The sequence below is a fragment of the Acomys russatus genome, chromosome 2 (genome assembly GCF_903995435.1).
Source record: "Acomys russatus chromosome 2, mAcoRus1.1, whole genome shotgun sequence".
NCBI classification, from domain to species: Eukaryota; Metazoa; Chordata; class Mammalia; order Rodentia; family Muridae; genus Acomys; species Acomys russatus.
In genome coordinates, this window is record NC_067138.1 from 35713709 (window position 1) to 35737244 (window position 23536).

Genomic DNA, 23536 nt, shown 5'->3' on the forward strand with positions numbered 1-23536 from the left:
ACGTACCCTGGGCTGGCTTCAATTTTCTGGCAACCCTACTTGCCTCAGCCTCCGAGCACTGGAGTTACAGGCCTAAACAACCAGGCCCAGCTCCATGTACATGATTTACGATGAACTCTGTAGTCCTCTCCCTGTAGTCTTCCTAAACTCTGATCCTGTTTTCCAGAGATAGCGTCATTTTTAAACACTATGCACTTAACTGCTGTTAGACGTTATTATCCTAAGGTATAATCTGGAGCCTGCAAGATGGCCCCCTGGGTTGACGGACTTGCTGCCCAGCCTGTGTTTAGACAAACTGCAAGTCCACAGCTACCTATACCATCCTAGTGGCATCAGGTAGACCAATGCCACTGAGCAAGCCAGCTGTGACTGGTGTGTTAGCCTCAAAGATGCACACCCAGAATCTGGGCTGGACGTGAATAACTGAGCAGAGGCTCACAGGAAACGTGTGATGTGGCTATGGGGACAAGGACCAGCGTGTATAATTACAAGATGTCCAGCTAGAAAATGCTAGAGATCCCTTCCTAAAAAGTTTGAGTTAAGTTGGGGGTGGGGGAGTCCTAGAGAAGAGGGGAGAAGAGAAGAGGGGGCCTTCTGAGATGCAGACACTGACCCGTGTGTACTGTCACTAAACATGAGCACTAACTAAACTGCTTGTGTTACAGCCAACATCTTAGCACATGGCTGTGATCTTAGCACTTAGAAAGCTGAGGCAGGAGGCTCACTAATATGAAGCCAGCTTGGGCTGTGTACCATGAACCTGTCTCAAAATAAAGTAGGGGGCCAGGGAGAAGTCACTGAGATGTCTCATTAGAAAGAGGTGCTTGCTAATAAGTTTAAAAACTGAGTAGCATCCCAGAAGCCACATAGTGGGATGAGCGAGCTGACTCTCACACGTTGTCCTCTGACTTTACACACACTGTTGCATGCACCTCCCAACCGACCCCACCCCAAAAACGTACCAATATATTTTTTTTTATTTTGTTGTTGTTTTCTCTCGGTTTTTCAAGTCAAGGTTTCTCTCTGTAGCCTTGGCTGTCCTGGAACTTGCTTTGTAGACCAGACTGGCCTCGAACTCGCAGAGATCTGCCTCTCTCTGACTCCAAAGTGCTGAGATTAAAGCCCTCTCCAGCCCCCTGCCCCCACACATTTTGTTTTTAATATTAAAGTGTCACTGTATCACCAAGTGTTGCAGCACATGCCTTTAATCCCAGCACTCGGGAGGTAGAGGCAGGTGGGTGGCCCAGGGTGGCAGTGCAGCCCCTGGCTGATGTGTAGCAGTCATTAATACCAGCCATCATCAGTAACTTCTTGGGCACAGGAGCAGAGACAATGCCAGTGCTTCTAGGGGCAGGGATGAAACACACCAAAACAGAGCCACAGCGGCCTGTCACCTTGCTCGGAACAGTGTGTCGCTTGCCAATCTTGTTCCCCCAGTAGCCCCTCTGCACAGGGATGATGGAAAGCTTGGCCAAGATGATGTCCCCTCGGATGACAGCGGCCACCTCCTTGAAGCACTTAACACCAAGACCAGCGTGACCATTGTCCTCAATAGTGACAAAAGCCTTGAACCTCGTCCGCTGGCCAGCTCTTGTCTGTTTCTGCGCTTGCTTGATTTTGAGAACCTCATCCTTAGGGAGGTGCCCAAGAAAACGTCAATAATCTCTGAGTCCGTAATGGGCAGGGAGAACAGGTCGATCTCCTCCAACTTGATCTTCATGTCCTTAACCAGGCGGCCCAGCTTGGTGATGGGGATCCACTCCTTGTCTTCGGCTTTGCCTCCATGAGCCCTGCGGCCTTGACCAGGGCCCAGCCCTACCCCAGCCCCTACCCCCAGCCCTCCTATTGCATTAATATTTGGTGTTTTCCTAAGGAAGAAGGGGACTTTAGTTTCAGTGATTATGTTTGGCACACTGTTTTGAGAAAAACTCTTGGAACAGACTGTTACCAACTGAAACACTGTCCAGGAGTTGGAGAGATGTCTCAGTCATTAAATAAGTGCTTGTCAATGCAAGCACCAAGACCTAAATTTGGATCCCTGGCATCCACACTGCTGGGGATGTGGACTGGCTCACTGGTCATATAAACACTTCTTAGGGCTAGAGAGACAGGTCAGGTGTGTGGCTAAGCGTATGCGCACTGAACAGTGATAAGGACTGAGTTCAGATCCCAGCACCATGTAATAAGCTGTTCATCTCCCGTGCATGACTCTAATCTCAGCCCTGAGGGAGGCAGAGGCAGAAAGAGAGCTTCCAGCCTAGCCAAGACAGTGCAGGGCCTAGGTTTTAGGACTAGGCAGAGTGGTAGAAGTGGACACCTGATGCTTTCTTTGGGCCTCTTAAGTATACACAAAAGCAAGTGCACCCTCACACACACATGCATATACTCAGACACCTGGACACATAAACACATTGTCATTTAAACCAGGTGTTGTGGCGCACGCCTTTAATCCCAGCACTCGGGAGGCAGAGGCAGGCGGATCACTCTGAATTAGAGGCCAGCCTGGTCTACAAATCGAGTCAAGGACAGTCAAGGCTACACAGAGAGACCCTGTCTCGAAAAACAAAACACATAGTTTAAAAAAAGATTAATAAAAATATCTCCCAGTGGTGGCACATGCCTTTAACCCCAGCATTCAGGAGGCAGAAGCAGATGGATCTCTGTTAGTTTGAGGCCAGCCTGGTCAGCAGAGTGAGTTTCAGGACAGCCAGGACTACACAGAGAAACCCTACCTCAAAAACCTGCATGAATGAATGAATGAAATAAAAATATTTCCCTGTGTCAGCTTACATGTGCCCAATACTAAACCACAACCGGAAAGCTACAGTAAGTCTACTTACTATGGAAGCAGTATCAGATGGTAAATTCTATATGGTACTGGCATCGTTATTTACTGTAGTCATGAATTGAGAAGAACATTTGAGACACCTTAAGTTGCTCTAGAATAACTTTACAAGCAGATGTGGTAGCACACACCTTTAATCCCATCACTTGGGAAGCGGAGGCAGGTGGATCCCTGTGAGCTCAAGGCCAGCCTGGGCTACACGGAAAAACCCTGTCTCCAAAAAAAAAAAAAAAAAAAAAAAAAAAACTTAAAATAATAAAAATTTTAAATAAATAATTTTAATTAAAAAAAAAAAACTTTACAAAACCATGCTAGCTAAAATAAGCAATAAACCTATCAATCAAACCTTACATTTGCATATTAGGGATAGCCAAGTATGTATTTCATTGCAACGCCCTTGTTTCGCAATAGGCCAAGGAAGTGCAGTGACTTGCTCGGCCGAGATGACACAGCTAATTGGTAGCACTACTGTAGGCAGTGCTCAGTTCTCCCGGGCCAGTGCTCTTTCCCTGTTGTGTCCATGGCTACCGACAGGTCCCTCTGGATACACTAAGTTTTGGTGATAGGCCTTTGAGACATCTGTGTAGCTGGCTTTGCTTAAAATTGTTTCTCCTCAGCTCAAACCCAAGGCCAAATAATAGGGCATGAAAGTTACTGAAATTCATTACATGAATGCATGAAACTGCCAAACAGCATACAAATACATACAAAAGCAAACAAATCAAACCTGGGGCATTACGCTTGCTGAACGTGTACTCGAGCACTCTGCTAACAGACAGCCCAGCTCCCTTGGTAAAGGTTTTGATAGAGAAAGCACATTCTTGAGAGATCTTGTTGATGTCAGACTAGGGGGTGGTCACCCTGTGTTGTCTAGCACATTCCTTCCCGCCCTCCTGGGATGACTCTGGAGCTGTTGCATGGCGTATTCAGAAGGTAGAAGAACTTGGGAGAGTGGCAGGAAATGGGGAGGTCTAAATAACCGTTCCTTTTCTGAAATATTCAGAGATTTAATTAACTTACCCATTTAACTTGTTTATTTGAGACAGGGTCTCACTATGTAGCCCTGGCCGGCCTAGAACTCGCTGCAAACCAGGCTGGCCTCACAGATCTGCTGCCCCTGCCTCCTGAGTGTTGGGATTAAGGCAAGCACCACCTCACATGGCTGAAATGTTTGTTCATTCACTCGTTTTGCAGTTCTAAGGGCTGAACCTGGGGCCTTGTGCATCCTAGCCAAATGTCTCTAACCCCCGCCTCCCCTATCTTTTTTTGTTAGAGCTGAGGTCTTGTAGGATAGCTGTAGGTCCTGAGCTGAAGCTATCCTCCTGCCTCCACTCCAGACTAGAGAGACAACAGGCAGATGCTGCCACATCTGGCTAGGATGGCTCTTCTGACCCTTTGGTGTCCAGTATGGCTATCTGTTGTGTGGAGTCCTCACTTCATTACCTCCTCCAACTGGTTAGACCGACTTTAATTAGCCAGTGGGGCTGCACTCTTCACCCCAAGGCACAACTCCTGCTGACTGGCAGTGTGCATGCAGAGTCCCTCCCATGATTCCATCACAGCCTCCCTGCTCCTGTGTGATGACAGCCACCTGGGAGAAGTAGCCAACTGTCTGCTGAGCTGACTCATTCATCCTGACTGCCTGTCTAGCCCTCTGTTCACTACGTTCCCACAGCACAGCCCCAGTAACACAAATAAAACTCTTCTCTGCTTTTTTTTTTTCAAAATCTTTATTTAACATGCCTTCATGTATGCATGTCAGTGTGAAGGTGTCAGATCCCCTGGAACCGGAATTAGAGACAGTTGTGAGCTGCTATGTGGGTGCTGAGAATTGAACCCAGGTCCCTTGGAAGGACTGTCAGTGCTTTTAACCTCTGAGCCATCTCTCAAGCCCCTCTCTGCTTTGTTTTATTTTGAGATGAGATCTCACTACGTAGCCCAGCCTAGCTTTACACTCTCAAGCCTCCTGTCTCACTCCCCTGAATGATAGCATTACAGACATGTACCATAAGACTGGCATTAGTAAATAAATTCTTACAGATTATATACAAATGGGCTGAGAGATAGGGGTGTGAACTTAGTGAGAGAAAGCCTGCCTTCTGTGAGTAAGGTATTGAGTGGGGTCCCTAGCATTTGAAGGAAGAAAACAGGTGGGGAGAAATATATGTGAACAAAGGAAGCTGGGCTTGGTGATGCTTGCCTTTAATCCCAGGCAGAGGCAGGTGAATCGTTGTGAGTTCCAAGGCCAGCCTGATCTACAAAGCAAGTCCAGGATAGCCAAGGCTAACACAGAGAAACTCTGTCTTGAAAAACCAACACAAACAAACGAATAGTAGCACACACCTTGTGACCCCTGTACTTGAGAGGCTGACTGCAGGAGAATTGGGAATTTGAAGCCAATTTCTCTGCAACACAATTAGACCCTGCCACAGATGTGTTCGTGCTGAAATGTGTATTTGTGCATTTAGACAAAAGCACATGAAAATACTTAGTTAATAGTCATTGTTTAGGTTCATTGGCTCATCTAAGATCAAAGAGGCAGCAGTAAGATACCAAGATTGTTGAAATGCTTTTACCTTGTCGCAAAAAGGATTGCTCAGTGGGATGCCGGCCCTGGACGACGCTCTTGACAGCTTTTCAAAGGGTTAAACATTCTATCAGTTACATACCTAAGAAACATGAAACCAAATGGTACAGTCGACATTTGCCTATAATCCCACAAGGCTGAAATAGAGTGTTCACCACAAGTTTGAGCTCAGCCTAGTCTATGTAGAGAGTTCTAGGCTGGCCAAAGCTACATCGTATGACTCAAACAAGGAAGAGAGGAAGGGGAGGGAAGAAGGAGGGAATGGAAGCATGAAAGTACAGGCCTGTGCAGGTTGTGTAGAGACCTTCAGAGCAACAGCACTCATACAGACAACCCAGATGCTGTCCAGCTCAGGAGCTGTTAAGATATGCTCCCTTACAATGGAGTATTACACAGCTACAGAAAAGCAGTGACAGAGGCTAAGAGTAGTTTGGCAGTAGAGCGCCTGCCCAGTAGATGTTGTGTATGTTCAGAGGCCCTAGGGTCGATCCTCAGCACTGGAGAAAGGGAAAGGATTTTGTTTGTTAAGACAATGAATTACTGATATGTGCTATTGAGAATCAACTTTGAAAATACAAAATATGCCAACCAGTGGAGCTGTTTATTGTATGACTCCATGCATATGAAATACCAAGAAGTAGACTTTCCCCTCCTGGTTTTTCGAGACAGGGTTTCCCTGTGTAGCTCTGGCTGCCTTGGAACTCACTCTGTAGACCAGGCTGTCCTTGAACTCAAGAGATCCACCTGCCTCTTCCTCCCAAGTGCTGGGACTAAACTCATGCCCCACTGCCACCTGGCAAGAAGAATATTCATCGAGACAAAAGTGGGCTTAGAAAAAAAGCAAGAAACAGAAAATGTCTGCTCCTGAATCTCAGGTTTCTTTTGGGGGTGATGGAATGTTCTAGAATTAGATAGTTAAGTTGATTTTTAGACGGTGATATACTAAAGCCCATTTGGACAGACACACTGAAAAAGGACACATTTTAGTGTGTAAACAGTATGTCAAAGCTGACCTAAAAACCTCTTGCATAGCATTAAGACTGTTTCCTCATATTTCTGTCCTAGTAAATTAAGACTATGTGCGCCCTTCCTCTTCACATGGTCTGTATATTCTGGCCCTGCAATAAACTTGAAGGTGTAAATGTGATGCTACAATTGAGCGCTCATATTTCCATGTGAGATACCTTGAGTTCATGCCTTCTCCTGAGTGCAAAAACAAACAAAACATGATAACCCGTAATTAATTCACTGATGGAATCTTTGTAAGAGCTAAGCAGCTGACAGGCAGCTGGGAAGGACAAGCCCTAGGCCCAGCGGCCCTCCATCTACTAACACCAATGGAGCTTAGCTAAAATTACGTCCAGACAAAATGCTGCTTCTGCTTTTTTTTTTTTTTTTTTTTCCTTTACTTTTCTGCCTCCTTAGCTTAATCAAAAGCTGTAAAATTGATCTAACGGGAATAAAACAAGATGCTCCAAGTTTTGTTACATTTATTTATATGGGCACTACAGCATGGAAGCAGTGTGGAAGTCAAGAGGACAGCTCTCAGGAATCCGTTCTCCCCTTACCCCAAGCAGGTTACAGGGACTGGACTCAGAATCAGGCTTGGCGACAAATGCCTTTACCCAGGAAGCCAACTTGCCAGCCCTACAGCTCTAGCTTTGACAGACCACAGCCTTCTCTGCCCACTCTGGACACCATGACTTAAAAGTTCAGGGTGGGGTGTATGGGTGTGGCTAGGCAATGAGGCACAAGCTTATCATATGTCACCCCAGTATGCACATGTGCAAACACACACACAAGATCTAGAGTAACCACCATGTGAGAACAGGCAGGGCTATTTTGGATCGCTTGCATAGTGCGGAGTAGCAGTTTTCAGGCCGTGCCTGAAAACTTTGTTGCTTTGTGAAGCAACAGCTGCAATCTGAGTTACTCCATTTTGAGTATAAGTGCCAAGAAACAATGACTCTACATCTTGCTTACACAAGTGAAGTCTGTATACCAAGAGGCACACACTGATGATTTATTTGTGCCAATGAAGAATGACCCCTGCAAATATATCAAGTCTTGGGAAAACACCTGACACAAGCTCGCCAAACACACCGGATATAGTACCGTAGCTGGGACCACGGAAAAGAAGCGCCCTAAGACTGCAGTGCAGCAGGCATACTTAGTCACCCGGACACTTGCCAATGATCCTCACCTAAGAAAACATCACAGAAAAAAACCCTCCCTCAGTTCCCACGCCCCAGCTCGAATCCAGTTTGGCTCCAAGGAGCAGTCTAGCTGACCTTCAGAAGGCCTGCTGCCCAGGCCAACACCTGGCACCTCACACCTGAACAGCGATTACCTGTGGCTGACAGACTCTTCCTGTCTGTCCCCAGCTCCTGGCTCTGACCTCTGGAAGCCTTTAACCCTTTCTCTGACATTCTGCTCCCTGGGTAGATATTATACTTATGTGTAATGTGTGATCTCAATATCAGTAATTAAGATTGGAATAAGGGAGCTGTGATGGCCAGTGGCCAGCAGTCAAGGGAACTAGAGGCCCAATGACAAACTGCAGCCAACAGAACTAAGTAGATTGTGACGTCATTGTTGTTCAATAAAGGTCTGGCCGTGTAGACAGACAGGAACGTGTTCATCTGTCTCTGACACACAAACAGTGGTGTGCTCTATTCACAGTTACTCTGCCCTACTTTTCCACAGATCTAAGATCAGCGTAGTCCTATTTGGGGCAGTGACGTGGCTCAGCAGGTGACAGCACTGACCACCAAACCTGAAAACTGGAGTTCCCTCGCTGGGTCCCACTGTTAGAAGGGGAGGATTACCCAGGCAGTGGTGGCGCTGTACACCAGTGATCCCTGCAGGCAGGCAGGCAGGCAGATCTCTGAGCCTGATTGACAGAGTGAGTTCGAGGGCAGGCAGAGCTACACAGAGAAACCCTGTCACAAAAAACAAACAGCAACAAAAAGGAGAGAACTGCCACAGTTTTCCTTTGCACAGTTTTTCTCCGTCACAGAGAGAATGAATGGATGAACCAACAGACAAAACCAGTAACTAATAAAGCCAGAAACTGCCTGTTTGCATCCTCCTACCCAGATTTCTTCCTTTGTTGATTCAGGACTTACTTTCTGCCCAAGGGCTATGCCCAGCTCTGGACCTACCCATAAATAAACAAACTGATCCTGACAGATGTCCTAGGGCCCTTGTTAGGCGAGGTATTTCTATTTGACTTAACACCACAGGAAATTTCTCTGAGAATTTGAGACTACCCCTTGCATTTGAATAGGACTGTTTAAGGATTGGGGACAGTGGGGGTGTAGCTTAGTGGTAGACCCCTTGCCAAACAGGTACAATCCTGGGCGTCATACATACATACACCAATATTTCACATGCGATATTCCACTTAATACTCAAATCTCTTTAAATGATGCAAGGCCGGTGCTGCCCTCATTCCTGATGAGGCTGCTGAGTGTGAACTGACTCCTTCACGTCCATACAGCTAGTAGCCAACAGTCTGCTTGGAGTCCTAACCCCGCCCCCAGCAGCCCCACCCCCATCCCCCAAGGCTGCTAACTGGTTGCTTTTCCCATTACTCTTGCCAGACAGGAAGTTCTGACTTCCTAGACAGCAGCTGTCTCTGTGTGTGAATAATAATGCAGCAGAGAACTGTTAGATTTGCTCTTTTAAAACTTTGAATCATCAACACTCGGGAGGCTGAGGCAGGCGGATCGCTGTGAGTTCGAGGCCAGCCTGGCTACAAAGGGAGTCCTGCTCAGCCAAGGCTAAACAGAGAAAGCCTGTCTTGAAAAACAAAACAAACTTTGAATCGATTGTTTCTGCATGTCCTATCAACTTTATAAGCAGACAACCATCAAGGAGTAAGGAAGTCAGCAGATGGAGATGAGAAAATAGGTTTCTATGAGACTTTCAAGTGCAGAGTTAATGAGAATAGAAATGAAATCTGTGGACTATAGCCTAGTGCGTAGATCCCTGATCAATCAGCGCAGGCCACACACAGCCAGCCACAAAGGAACTGTCATTCATTCCAAAGATCACTTCTCTGTGATTGAGTTTTTGTTTTTCTTTTAAAAAGAGTATTTTAGATATTAAAGAGATTAACAATGATGTCATTATTCTTATATTCACACAAACTCAATGAGTGAGCCAAGTTGCCGGCCCATATCCTTCCTAACAATTCCTAAAGAGTCACTAGGAGACTGGGAGCAGTGGCTCAGGCCCATAGTCCCAGCACTTTTCAGGCTAGCCTGGATTTCAGGGTTAGCTTGAGTAAAGTTGGGGGGGCCCTCCATGATGTACAGAACAGAAAATGCCAATTAGAAGGATCTAGAGTGAAATAACCCCTTTTCCCTGCCCCCTCCCTCCCCCTTGCCCTGAGTGGCTTTGAGCTCAATCCTCAACATCAACTGTTGGCACATGTTGCTATATATAAAAGCTTCAAGTTATGATGTTTTCAAATAAATCAAACAAATTCTGCCATGCGTAGTTGTGGGAGGTGTGAATGTTTGATTCCAGCGCTTGTAATTCACAGGGTACATCTTCTGTTTTGTTACTCAGGACCATATAGCCAGGGCCACTTTGTAAGCTTCTTGGGCAATTTCTCAAGTACTTTTAATTTTTTTATTTATTTTTTTATTTTTTTTTTTTGGTTTAAGAATATGGGTTCCAGCCAGGTGTAGTGGCACGTGCCTTTAATCCCAGCACTCGGGAGGCAGAGGCAGGCAGATCGCTGTGTGTTGGAGGCCATCCTGGTCTGCAAAGCAAGTCCAGGACAGCCAAGGCTACACAGAGAAACCCTGTCTCAAAAACAAACAAAACACATTTCCTGGGGAGATGCAACAGACATGTCTACTCACCCCAGATAGGAAACACATGACAGAACAAAGATGCCACCGAAGTCTAACTTGGTGAACCTTGACTTTTTTGGAACCATGACTTTTATTGGAGTTTCTTACAGGAATATGGGTAAGGAGTAACATACAGAAGCAGAAATTACTTTCAGGCAGCTGCGGCACCAAAGCCCACCCCCGCATGTGTGCTCAAAAAAAGCTGGGGGGCTAGAGAGATGGCTCAGAGGTTAAGAGCACTGACTGCTCTTCCAGAGGTCCTGAGTTCAATTCCCAGCAACCATATGGTGGCTCACAACTATCTGTAATGGGGTGACTTTCTCTTCTGGTATGTGTGAAGACAGAACACTCATATATATTTAAAAAAAACAAAAACAAAAACGCTGGGAACCTGAGCTCACTACAGCCTGCAAGGCAGCTCAACAGGCTGGAAGGTGTCCTTTCCAGGTGCCTCAGTCAGTCTAAACTTCCAAGCTGGCTGGTGTCCACTTCTTCCAGGCAGCAGGTCTGCCCTCAGAGTCCTCTTTGCTGCTCAGCTTGCCTGTGAGTCGTCTTGGCAGCTCTGTTCTGGTAGTGGTAGGCTAGTTTCCCGGGGACCCTCACCTATTTATTGCTTACTTTGGCAGGGAGAGAGGCCTGGTGAATTGAGTTAGTTTTGGGGAACTTCCTGAATCTGTTTTGAGTTGTTTACCTTCCTGTTTAAGGAACTTCCCTGCAGGATGGATTGTTTCAATCTCAGAGGAAACTGTTAGACAACATGTGACTTTCATCTCGCCATAGGGGAGGAGCCAGAAGCAATCCTCTGACCTCTGACCTCTGCCCACACACCTCCTTCCCCTCCTTTTGTTTTTGCAGCATTGGTGATCTACCTAGGACCTTGCATCCCTAAGGCAGTTGTCTACCACTGGACTGCACTCTCAAACCTTCGAACACCAGGTTTCCCAGTCCTTCCTTCAGTCCAGCATGCTTGTAGTTTGAGGTCCCTCTGCAAGCTGCCGGCACAGCCTGGCAGAAATGGAGAACCGGAAGAGGCTAAGTCACAAAGCTGCTCCGGTAGCCCTTGCTCCAGGGCACTCCACATACAGTGTCTCTTCCTTCTCTTGGGTTTTAAGGGAACAGACTGTCCTATCTCAGTTAGCAGCTGTCATTAAAGGCCCATCTCACTCTGTCCCCCTTCTCACACTCTGTCCTGGTGCCAGCTGAACGTCACTTGCTTATGAGCTCTAAAGTCTGGTGTTGGTGTGGTGTTTCTACGCTAGTCTGCCCTAGGTCTGAGCCTGGACTTCACTCCTGATGTTATTGATTTGTTTATTCACTTACTTATAACTGTCTTTCTGTGTGGTCCAAGTTGGCCTTAAACTCTATCCTCCTGCCTCAGCCTGCTGAGTGCTAGGATTTAGGAGTGTGCACCATTCACCCAGCTCTCTAGTCATGACTTCAGCCCTGATTTTACCACCCACTAAAAAGGTGACCTTAGCAAGATGGAGAGATTGTTCAGTGGTTAGGAGGGCTTGCTGCTCTTCCAAAGGACCTGAGTTTGGTAGGTTGGGTAGTTCATAACCTCGGGCTCAAGGGGAATTCCTCTTCTAGCCACTGCAGGGCCATAGCATCTCATAAGTCAAACATATAAATATTAATAAACATAAGAGGGCTGGATAGATGGCTCAGTGGTTAAGAGCACTGTCTGCTCTTCCAGAGGTCCTGAGTTCAATTCCCAGCAACCACATTGTGGCTCACAACCATCTATACCTTCTAATGCTCTCCTCTGGCATGCAGGTGTACATGCAGATAGAGCAGTCATATACATAAAATAAATAAAATCCTTAAAAAATAAATAAACATAAGAATGAGTCTTTTAAAAAATATATTTATTAATTTATTCATATTACATCTCGATTGTTATCCCATCCCTTGTATCCTCCCAATTCTCCCTCCCTCCCCTTTTTCCCTTACTCCCCTTCCCTATGACTGTGACTGAGGGGGACCGCCTCCGCCTGTATATGCTCATAGGGTATCAAGTCTCTTCTTGGTGAGTCTTTTTTTTTTTTTTTTTAAGGTGTCCTGGGTGGTGTAGTGCCCTCCAAGCCTGACAGCCTGATTCTGATTCCTAGGCCACACACGGTGGAAGGAGAGAACTGACTCCCACAAATTGTCCTTTGACCTCCACTCACATGTATGACCATGACCCACACAACACACACAATTACAGATAGACAACACATGTTGTTCTGACCCAGGACCTGGGTTCAGTTCAGGACCCACAGGGTAGTTCCCGGCCATGTGTAACTACAGCCCCAGGAGATCAAGTGAAACACTGTTTTGACATTGGCAGGCACCAGGCATGCGCATGATACATATACATACATACGTACATACATACATACATACGTACATACATACATACATACGTACATACGTACATACGTATATACGTACAACACATTAATACACATAGAATAAAGCCGGGCATGGTAGCATATGCCTTTAATCCCAGCACTCAAGGAGACAGAGGTAGGCAGATCTCTGTGATCCAAGGCCAACCTGGTCTACAAAGAGAGTCCAGGACAGGCAGGGCTACACAGAGAAACCCTGTCTCGAACGCCCCCCCCCAGAATAAACAAGTAAATATTAACAACAAAACCAACTTAAATCTCACATGTTCCCAAATTCACTATTTTCTCTACCAGTGATCCTTCTGCCCTTCTTGTTTGTTTGTTTTTTTGAGACAGGGTTTCTCTGTGTAGCCCTGACTGTCCTAGACTCACTTGTACACCAAGCTAGCCTCGAACTCACAGTGATCCACCTGCCTCTACCTCCCAAGTGCAGGGATTAAAGGCGTGCACCACCGCACGCGGCTTAACCCTTGTAAATTTTCTTCCGGGCCTTGCTAGGTAGATTCCTGCTTCATGGTTGACTTTTTTCCTTGTCTTTCACTCTTTCTGCTCAATGTATTACACAAAGTACATAGCCTTGTAATGCTTTTTAGAATGTTTTATTATACATGGTAATAGGCTTCGTTGTATTTGCATATATCTGCATAATGTATCATGATCATATTCTCCCCCACGAGCACTGTTAGTCTCTTGTGCCCCCACCATTCCCAGTAATCTCCTCTTCCCAACTACCACCCCTTCTGTATTCATGTCCTGTGCGTGTCTGTGTGTGTGTGTGTTTGTGCATGTGTGTGTATGTTTCTGTGTGTGTCTATGTGCATGTGTAAGTTTCTGTGTATGTCTTTGTGTATGTGTGTCTGTGTATGTGTCTGTGTGTATGTCTGTCTGTATGTGTCAGTGTGTGTGTGTATGTGTGTATGTGTGTCTGTCTGTGTGCATGTGTAAGTTTCTGTGTATGTCTGTGTGTGTGTGTGTGTGTGTGTGTACCTGTGTATGTGTGTGTATGTCTGTGTGTGTATCTGTGTGTGTGTGTGTGTCTATACTGGCTGGTTTTGTGTGTCAACGTGATACAAGCTGTAGTCATCTGATAGAAAGGAGCCTCAGTTGAGGAAATGTCTCCATGAGATCCAGCTGTAGTGCATTTTCTCAATTAGTGATCAGTGGGGGAGGACCCAGCCCATTGTAGGTACTGCCCTTCCCCGGAGTGTGGCCCAATGAAAGCAGGCTGAGCAAGCCAAGTGTAGCAAGCCAGGAAGCATGACCTCTCCATGGCTTCTGCATCACCTCCTGCCTCCAGGTTCCAGCCATGCTTGAATTCCTGTCCTGGCTTCCTCCAATGATGGACTCTGGTCTGGAAGTGTAAGCCGAATAAACACTTTCCTTCCCAACTTGCGTTTTGGTGCTGGTGTTTCGGTTGCAGTGATAGAAACCCTGACTAAGACAGTGTCTCAAGGAGTTTCGTTATGGTGTGTACAGGAGCATGAGGGAGGGTTTGCTGGGAGTACCTTAGCAGTGGCTACACCACTGAGAAAATATCTCTTCCTCTACCATCAGCTGTTACCTGTGTGTAAGTCCTCGGGTAGGGGCGGACACCCTCTCCCTCCGTGATAAGGTGTTGATGGGCCTAGTGATGTATAGATCCTATGCATTTCAACTGGTCTGGGTCCAAGCGTACAACAGTTCTGCCATGTCCAGAAGCTGACATTTCACATACCTTTCTCCTCCCTTTGCTGTTTTTTTTTTGTGGGGTTTTGTTGTTGTTGTTGTTGTTTTGTTTTGTTTCTGAGACAGGGTTTCTCTGGGTATTCCTGGATACCCTGAAATCACTCTGTAGTCCAGGGTGGCCTCAAACTCACAGAAATCCACCTTTCTCTGCTTCCCAAGTGCTGGGATTAAAGGGGTGTGCCACCACCGCCCAACCCCTTCCTCTGGAGCTTGTAGTTGCTCCTTCACTTCTTTCTGGGAGTACATTTTGGTGGCTTCCTGCTGAGCCTCGTTATCTATCCCTGGGATACTGTGAGATAAAATATATGACATATATTTGTTTTGCCTTTGGATCCATGTCCCAACAAATAGCTCATAAAGTCCCTGGGATCTAGCAAGCCCTAATTTTTGTGCTATTGGATTGGCTGGTTGGTTGGTAGCTCTGGTAGCTTCTGGAGTCAGTCACTAAGAAGATCAGAGAAACACTAGAGGGCTGGACATTTCAGCCTCACTCTCCAGCCAGGGAGGAGGCAAAGAAATGGAAGGTGGGGTGAGCAACCTTTTCTTTCTGAGGCAGGATCTCACACTGTAGTCTACAGTACCCTGAAACTCAGCCCAAGCTGGTTTGGAACCCACCCATGTAGCTCAGGCTGGCCCCAAACTCACGAGTCTCCTTCTGACTCAGTTTCCAAGAACTGTGATTCTAGGTATGATCTATTATGTCCAACACTCTCCTGTTATTTGATTCCCCCCCCCCTTAAATCTGCATAGCAAAAGTCAGGAAATCCAAATCAGCCTTGCTTCTTGCTACCTTTCCCAACATTCTCTGCACAGCGCAGTGATGCATCCTGCAAGCTCACACAGAAGTTCTTGGACACTTTTCATTGGATAGTCACTTGTTTATTGCTTGTCATGCCCGTGGCCTGCAATATTACTATTAAGGTTTAAAGGTAAAGGCCAAAAGAGGAAGAAAAGAACACAGCAAAGATCCACTTTCACTACATTGTTACTACCAGAATTACTAAGGTCAAAGTCTGGGCCCTGGCAGCCCTAACAAGACAGGCTTGGCCACCAGTGTATTAGAGGACAATTAAAGAGACATGTAATAGAAAAAACAGAGATGGGAGATTTAGTCAACGAGACCACACTGGGAAAAGGAACAAAAAGGAGGTCCCGTGACCCACCCCACCCCACCCCCCAAATCTGTCTTCAAAATCCTTCCATGAGGTTTATGTTTAAACAAATGACAAGAGGAAAGCATGATTACAATCCTGGTTGATCACAATCCGTTGCTGTCTGCTTGGGTCCCTCCTGAAAAGTGGTGTGGTTGTTGGAATGAAGATGTCCCCGTAGACTCAGGTGTTTGAACACTGGGTCCCAATTGGTGGTGCTACTTGAGGGATGTCATGGAACCTTTAGGAGGTGTGGCCTTACTGTTGGAGGTCTGTCACTGGAAGAGGTAGTCGGAGCTCTAGCCTTGTCTCGTGTCCAGTTCATTCCCCGCTTTGTGTTTATAGTCGGGGATGTGTTCTCAGCGCCCTGCTCCTGCTGCGTGCTGCCTCGGTAACATGACGGACTCTCTGGAACTGTAAACCAAAATCAGCTCTCCCTCCCTTAAGTGTGCTGCCTTTGGACATGGTGTTTTATCACAGCTAAAGGAATATGACGAATGTAAGTGTTCTGACAGAGAGTCAGGCGGTAAGAAATATCGCCCTACAAGACACGTTCCTGCTCTGGCTGGCACCAGCCGCCAGCTCCTTCCTTCCCCAGCCTGAGGTCCCGCAGAACTTCCAATCCCTTGGGTTCCCGTGTTCCAACAGTCGGTTAGCCAAGGGAGGGCTGCAGGTAACTTCAGAATACTTGTGCCCCAGCCAATATATTTGTAGAACAACGAGGCCCATGCTGCTAGCACAGTGCATATCCCGGAAGTGACAAGGGACAGTCATCACTCCAAATGGGCTTGCAGTGTGGTTCCTGCTGCCAGAGGCTCTTTGGGTGTTGCGTATCCCTTCTGTCAGTTCATCTTAGACAAATGATAAAAACAGAGGGCTTAACTTAGTGTCCTAGTATCCGGCCATCTCCATTCTCCTTGCCACTGTTTGAATCACCTCCTCTCGTACCTTTGCGGGATGCAGTCACCCGCCCCCTTTTCCAGCGACAGTCATTCTGCTCACGCCCTCCTTTTCTCATGATTCTGTCCCATCACTCCTCCCCTTCTGCCCCACTCCCCTTCCTGCCCACATGGGATTACGTGTCGGGCTGCAGAGTCTTTTGAGTGTCACATGCTTTGCTATTGGTCTCCAGGATCATGCTGACTCAGAACGCCTAACCTGCAGGACGCAGCCCTCTAAGCTCTCCTTTTTGGCCTAGATTACCCAGGACTCTGTCACCCCTTCCTAGGAAGGCATGTTCTCCCACACTCAGACAAAGCTGAAAGTGGCTTCAGACAGAGGTGTGGCTCTCTTTTGTATTATAGGTGAGTGTTGTGGGGCGTCCACCAGAAAAGACTGCTCAGATGAGAGTTTAAGCCAATAAAAAGTCTTTACTAGTGGCCAGCAACTACACTGAGTGCTGGGGATCCCAGTGTAGCCCCAAGCCTTTCTCGGGGGTGAGCTTTTAAGCACAAACCCATGCCCTGGTTTGACATACCTCAGCTAGCTAACCGGGTGTGGTGGTGCAAGCCTGTAGTCGCAGCCCGTGGGAGGCAGAGGCAGGTGGATATCTGTGAGTTTGAGGCCAGCCTGGTCTACAAAGAGAGTTCCAGGACAGCCAGGGCTATTACACAGAGAAACTCTGTCTCGGGGGAGGGGGGTGAGAACAGTTAGCTTACAGCCTGAATTCCATCATGGAGTCAGTTGTGCTAAGGTCTGGGACCTGTGACAGTGAGGAAACATGTACCACAGGCCAGGTGGCAAGGTGGAGAAGGTGCCCAGACAGCAAGTCTGGCTCTGTGACCACCAGCTGGGCTGCGCAGGAAGCTGTTTCACACTGGAGCGCTCGAGTTTCACACAAGAGTTGCCCAATGGATGCCAATGAAGGCTACAAGAAAAACTGGACTGAATGCCAACATATGTTTCTCTGGGCGCTCATGGTTTGCTTGCTAGGTTTTGGTGATTTTGAATATTTTATTTTAATTAAAATGGGATCACAGTCATAGAAAGAAAGATATATCAAAAAGATGAAAAACAAAACCAAGCGTGGTGGCACACGCCTTTAATCCCAGCACTCGGGAGGCAGAGGCAGGTGGATCGCTGTGAGTTCGAGGCCAGCCTGGCCTACAAAGTGAGTCCAGGACAACCAAGGCCACACAGAGAAACCCTGTCTTGGGAAAAAAAAAAAACCCAAGATGAAAAAAAATGAAGAAAAAGAGGCAGAAAGTAAGGAAGAAAGAAGCAGCCAAAGCGATAGGACAGAAAGAGAGAAAGAAAGGAGGGTGCAGGTGGAGCCTGTGGCATGGAGGGAGGACAGCTGCTCTGCCACACGTGTTGTCACTTGGAGAATGTCATCATTGCCTCTCTTGTCTCCAACTGCCTCACCCCACACATTGAAACCATAGCGAGTTTCCTCTCTTCTAAAAATAAAATAAAAAGTGTGTGCCTCTGCAGGTGCCCTCAGAGTCCAGAGGAGCGGGTCAGAGCCTCAACAAGAGCAGCCAGAGCTCGGGGCTGGAGAGGCGGCTCAGGGCTTAGGAACACTGCCTGCTCTTCCAAAGGTCCAAGTTTAGTCCCCAGCAGCCACATGGTGGCTCACAACCATCTATAATGAGATCTGGCGCCCTCTTCTGGACTGCAAGTGCACATGTAGACAGAACACTGTATGTATGTATACATACATACATACATAACAAATCTTTAAAAATATTTTCAAAACCTCTGAGCTCCCTCTCTCACCCTCTCTGACCTTTACTACTATCCCTAGTCACTATCTGGACACAGAGTTAAGGAAAACTCAAAGAGGATGCATCAGAATAGACGACTTTAGACCTATAAAAATGTTGCAGTCTGCGGGCGTGCTGGCACACGCCTTTAATCCCAGCGCTTGAGAGACAGGCAGGCAGATCTCTGAGTTTGAGGCCAGCCTGGTCTACAGTGCCAGTTCCAGGACAGCCAGGGCTACACAAAGAAACCCTGTCTTGAAAAAAAAAAAAAAAACAAAACCCAAAGTTAATTAATTGTGGTATTGAGTGGAGTTTAGGTCATCCTGGCTTTCAAGCGGGAACATTTTAGGAAGTCTGCTCTGGGATATCCACTTCCTTGTCTTTAACTGTATCTCCGAGGGTAAGGCTTAGATATGCCCTCTTCCAGCCTGCTCAGAAGGCAGTGAGTCAGTCCTGGGGTTGTAAGGTCCAGATCCTATCGTCCTCTGTGACACCCAGGGGTGGTATACAGCGCAACAGGCAAGACCCAGACATCAGGGACACAACCTGACTCATTATTTTAATGGAAGTTTTTATTGTGTGATAATAGGTGTATGTGTGTACATTGTGATGTGTATGTACAAGTGTGTGTGTCTGAGGACAGCTTTGTACCATGCCAGGTCCCGAGGATGTAACTCAGACCATCAGGCTTGTCCCACACAGGACACCTGAGGGGCTCGGGAGCAACACAACGTGACCAGATGAGACCGAATTGGCAGCAAACAAGCTCAGGTTTATTGGTGCAGCTCTCAGGCGAGGTTCACTGGGGCCAGAGAAGTCATGCAAGACTCAAAAGGAAGGGTGCTGCGCATGGCAGGAGCTGGCTTTTTTCCCTATAAGGTCCTAGTTCAAGTGCCTGGTGGTTGGCCGGAAGGGGGCTGTGCCACCGGAACTTGGTTTTGGCGCCATCCGGTAAGGGAGGCTTTACAATGTAAGTGGGGCTGTGTCGAGCAGGACCGTGGGTCCCAATCTAACCTTTGACCCTGCTGAGTATGGTTTTACTTCCTTGGAAGATTATGGTAGTCAACCAAGGAGGGAACCTCTCCTACTTAGGATTTGTCCCTGGCTCTTGGATTGACTTGGTCTGACATCTCTTTAAGTATTCCCGTCTCCTGTAAGGCCTCGTTCACAGAGGTTTGCCTCTCAGGGCTGGGCTGTAAGCAGAGCACCACAGGTCATTATAACGCCCTTGTCCAGGGAGCTCCTATTTCTCTAGCATGGGATTCCATTTTGTCCTGGTCTGCCTCATTCTCTTCATTCCAACAGTTTTGAAGCAGTAGACTGAAAGATGGGGTCGGCATGTTGGGCCACACTTCTTGGTCAGAGATGCTCTCAAATATCCTTTTCCTGAGGGGAGAGTCTTAGAATCCTCAGAAAATTATTTCTCTGCTTCTCCTCCCTCCCTCCCGTCCTCTGGCCAGCTCAAGTGTGGCAAGCACAGCTCTGGCAGGCCTTGCCTTTCTCTGCCTTGCATTCCTAAGGCTAGCCACCAAGGTCCATCCCCTTATTTGGCCACTTCCTCCTCCTGAGACAGACCACCAAGGTCCAGCCATCAAAGTACTGAAGTCCAGCAACCAAAATCTCCCTTTGGCTCACCTAATTAACGTACCCAATTAAAATCAAACACTTCTGCAGGGCGGTCGTGGCGCACGCCTTTAATCTCAGCACTTGGGAGGCAGAGGCAGGCAGATCGTTGTGAGTTCGAGGCCAGCCTGGTCTACAAAGTGAGTCCAGGACAGTCAAGGCTACACAGAGAAACCCTGTCTCAAAAAAACCCAATAATAATAATAGCAACAACTAAACACTTTTTCCTAACACTGTTTTGCCCTTGTTATCTCTATAAACTGTCATCTCCTTTGGGCTGTGTCTGTTTTCTCTCTATCCAGATGCAGTCCTTTGTCCCCTGGGACAAACACCTCTTGCCCCTCTCCCTGTTCCAGCCCCTTCTCCATCAACCGCCATTTCCTGTCGTTTGTCTTTTATTTCCTTCCCTCAGTCCCTCTGGGGCAAAGAAATCTCTTTTGTGCTGAAAACTTGCTCTTGGGGGTCCTGAGCTGATACTGGGTTCTTTTCTGTTTTTTGTTTTGTTTTCTTTGTTTTCCTTATATCCAGGAGCTCTGGTTGGATGCTTTTTGTGTTTTGTTTTAAATGTAAATGGTGTGTGGGCCATGCAAGTGCAGTGGCATGCATGTGGTGCTCAGAAGTTACATTTTCAGAGTTGTTTCTCTCTTTGCATAATGTGGGTGCCAAGGCTGTAACCACAATCCATCTCTCTAGTTCTGGACTCTAGGTTTTGGTTTGGTTTGGTTTTTTTCTTCCTGCTTAATCTACCTTCTGTCCATAGGTGAACCCCATGGTAATATTTGACTTTAAATAAGCTAATAGGCTGTACAGAGCTGCCTGCTTGGAATTTGATTAGGTGCCCGTTCAAACTAGAGCTCCCTGCTCCCTCCACAGCACCAGCCTGGAGGTCTTCATCTGGGTGGCAGCTGTCACATCCCCTGAGTGGTGGTTCAAGAGAAAGGTTCTTATTTTCTCCCGCACCTGTCTTCCTGCTTCTAACACGCATCATGGTGCCGTCAGTTTTCATCCAAACTCTGGTCAGTCACTGCTCCTAATTAGTCTCTGTCTCCATTTTTTTAAAAAGATTTTTTATTTATTATGTATACAGCATTCTGCCTGCAGGCCAGAAGAGAGCACCAGATTTCATTACAGATGGTTCTGAGCCACCACATGGTTGCTGGGAATTGAACTCATGACCTTTGGAAGAACAGTCAGCGCTCTTAACCTCTAAGCTATCTCTCCAGCCCCTCTGTCTCCATATTTTAACTCACAACTGGAAATGAAACCTAAAGCTACCTGCATGCCCTTTTTTCCTCTTTTCCTGTTGTCTTTGTCATCGTCTTTTCTTTCTCCTCCTCGCCTCCTCCTCCTCTTCTTTCTCTCTTCTCTCTTGTTCACCCCGCCCCCAGCCCAGGCTGGCCTCAAACTCACAAAGAGCAGCCTGCCTCTGCCTCCCTAGTGCTGCGATTAAAGGTGTGCGCCACTGTGCTCGGCTTCCATTCTTGTCTCCTCAAGGTTACTATCCCACTGATCACTATTTGTTGTTATATATGGTGTGTGTGCCTACATGTACACATGTGTGTATCTGTATGTCATGCCATGTGTGTTGAGCTCAGAGAAAAACTTGTGGGAGTCACTTCTCTTCTTCTTCCATCTGATCCCCAGGATTGAACACAAGTCATCAAACTTGCCAGCAGGTGCCTTTACCCACTACTCCTGTTTTGCTGTTTTACACAGGATTGCTTTATATAGCTTTGGCTGGCCTAGAACTTGCTATGTTCCTCCTGCCTCAGCTTTCTGAATGCTGGGGTTACAGCATAAGAACCATACCTAGTCCACAGAACACTTATTAAAAACAGGAGGGGGGGGGGCAGGGAGAGGATGAATTTGGGGGTTGGGTTATAGTCCTTGTCTAGCATGTTTGAGACTGAATTTGATCCCAAATCTAAATAAAAATTAATTCAAGCCAGCATCTTATTAAAATCCTCTGCTGACTCTGTTTTCTGATGGAATAAAACCCAACTCCTTAACATTGAGATGTAACAAGAATAAATTAATTAAAAAAAATTACAAAAAAAAAAAAAAAAAAAACAACTCCTTATTTCTGAGCCTGCAAAGTCTGAATAATAAATAATAGGGTTGGAGAGATGGCTCAGAGGTTAAGAGCACCATCTATTCTTCCAAAGGTCCCGAGTTCAATTCCCAGCAACCACATGGTGGCTTACAACCACCTGTAATAAGATCTGGTGCCTTCTTGTGGTGGGCAGGCACACGTGTGGGCAGAATACTGTATAAATAATAAATCTTTTAAAAAGAAATAATAAAGCCCTAAGCATGTCCAGTGTTTGCCCTGGCTGCCTGAAAGGTTTTTCCCACAGATCTTTGCACTGCAACCTCCCTAGCAGTTAGCCTTCGCTCAGACATCACCCTGGAGAGATGCCTTGTCACCACATGTTCCCAGGACTCACCACCCTGCCCAGCTCTCCTTTCTCCTCTTTGCTCTCTCATGATCTGCTGTTCTAAGTAGCCAAAATGCTACTGTCGCTCCATAAATCATACGCTCAGTTAGCTTTCAATTTCCCCCCAGGATTCCGGGGGTAGCACTAGTTTTGAGACAGGGTGTCAGGTAGCCCAGGCTGACTCCAGACGCTGATGTAGCCGAGAAGGACTTGACTTGAAGTTTTCTCCCAAGAGCTAGAATTACTGGTTTCTACTGGCATACTTGGCTAAATGTCCGTTTTCTTTCTTTCCTTCTTTTATTTTGCCAGGGCTCACACATTCTACACCACATAGCTACGTTCTCTGCTCTTTTTATTTTTAAAAAATTTTTTATTTCAGGACTGGTTTTCAACAAGCCTTGAACAAATGACCCTCCTTCCTCAGTTTCCTGAGGAGGTTGCTGTCCTATGCAAAATGCTTGGTTTCCATTAAAACTTCTTCTTTTTGTAAGTCAAAACCCCTTTTCACTGTATAGTCATTGTGCGTGGTGGTAGCGTCAATTAGTGTATCACTATTCGTTAGGTGACTGACGGTACCCAGAGGACTCTGCCTTTCTTGGCTATTGATCAGAGCTTTGGGATCAGGAAGCAGCAGGCTGGTCGGATTTTAATTATCAGCTTACCGACTGAGGAGAAGTTCTTCACCACTCCCCAGGAAAGTCATCCCTTGCCTTTCACAGGCCACCCCCATGTTCTGCCTGTACTTGTACCTGGATCCCCTCCAATGTTCCTGGGAGTTTCCCCTGGAAAAGTTCCTTCCCTAGTGGCCTCCCCACCCCCACTCCCACCCCCCAACTCTGGAAGAAGTTTGAGCTTCCAGGCTCAGAGATTCTTGTTTGTGGTGGACACACCTTTGACACTCTCAAATGAGGCGATGCCAGGACTCGGGGGTCACCTTGTGTCCCATCAGCAGTTGTCAGGTGCCACCTCAGCAGTGCGTTCCTACTCTGTCCACACCCTGGTTCCACCCATTAGCCCTGCCCTGCCCGTGTTTCCTGTACCTTTCCTGGCTTGCACCATGCCTTTCTCTCTCTCCCTTCTTCCCTCCCTCCCTCCCTCCCTCTCTCTCTCCCTCTCTCTTCCCCACCCCCTTCTCTTTTTTTGTTTTTTCAAGACAAGGTTTCTTCGTGTAGCCCTGGCTGTCCTGGACTCACTTTGTAGA

At 46.9% G+C, this 23536-nt stretch overlaps 1 pseudogene; it reads right to left on the bottom strand.

Moving 5' to 3' along the window:
• Nucleotides 1–1229: 1229 nt before the first annotated feature.
• LOC127198016 (40S ribosomal protein S2-like) overlaps nucleotides 1230–23536 on the bottom strand; it is a 58709-nt pseudogene continuing 36402 nt past the window's right edge.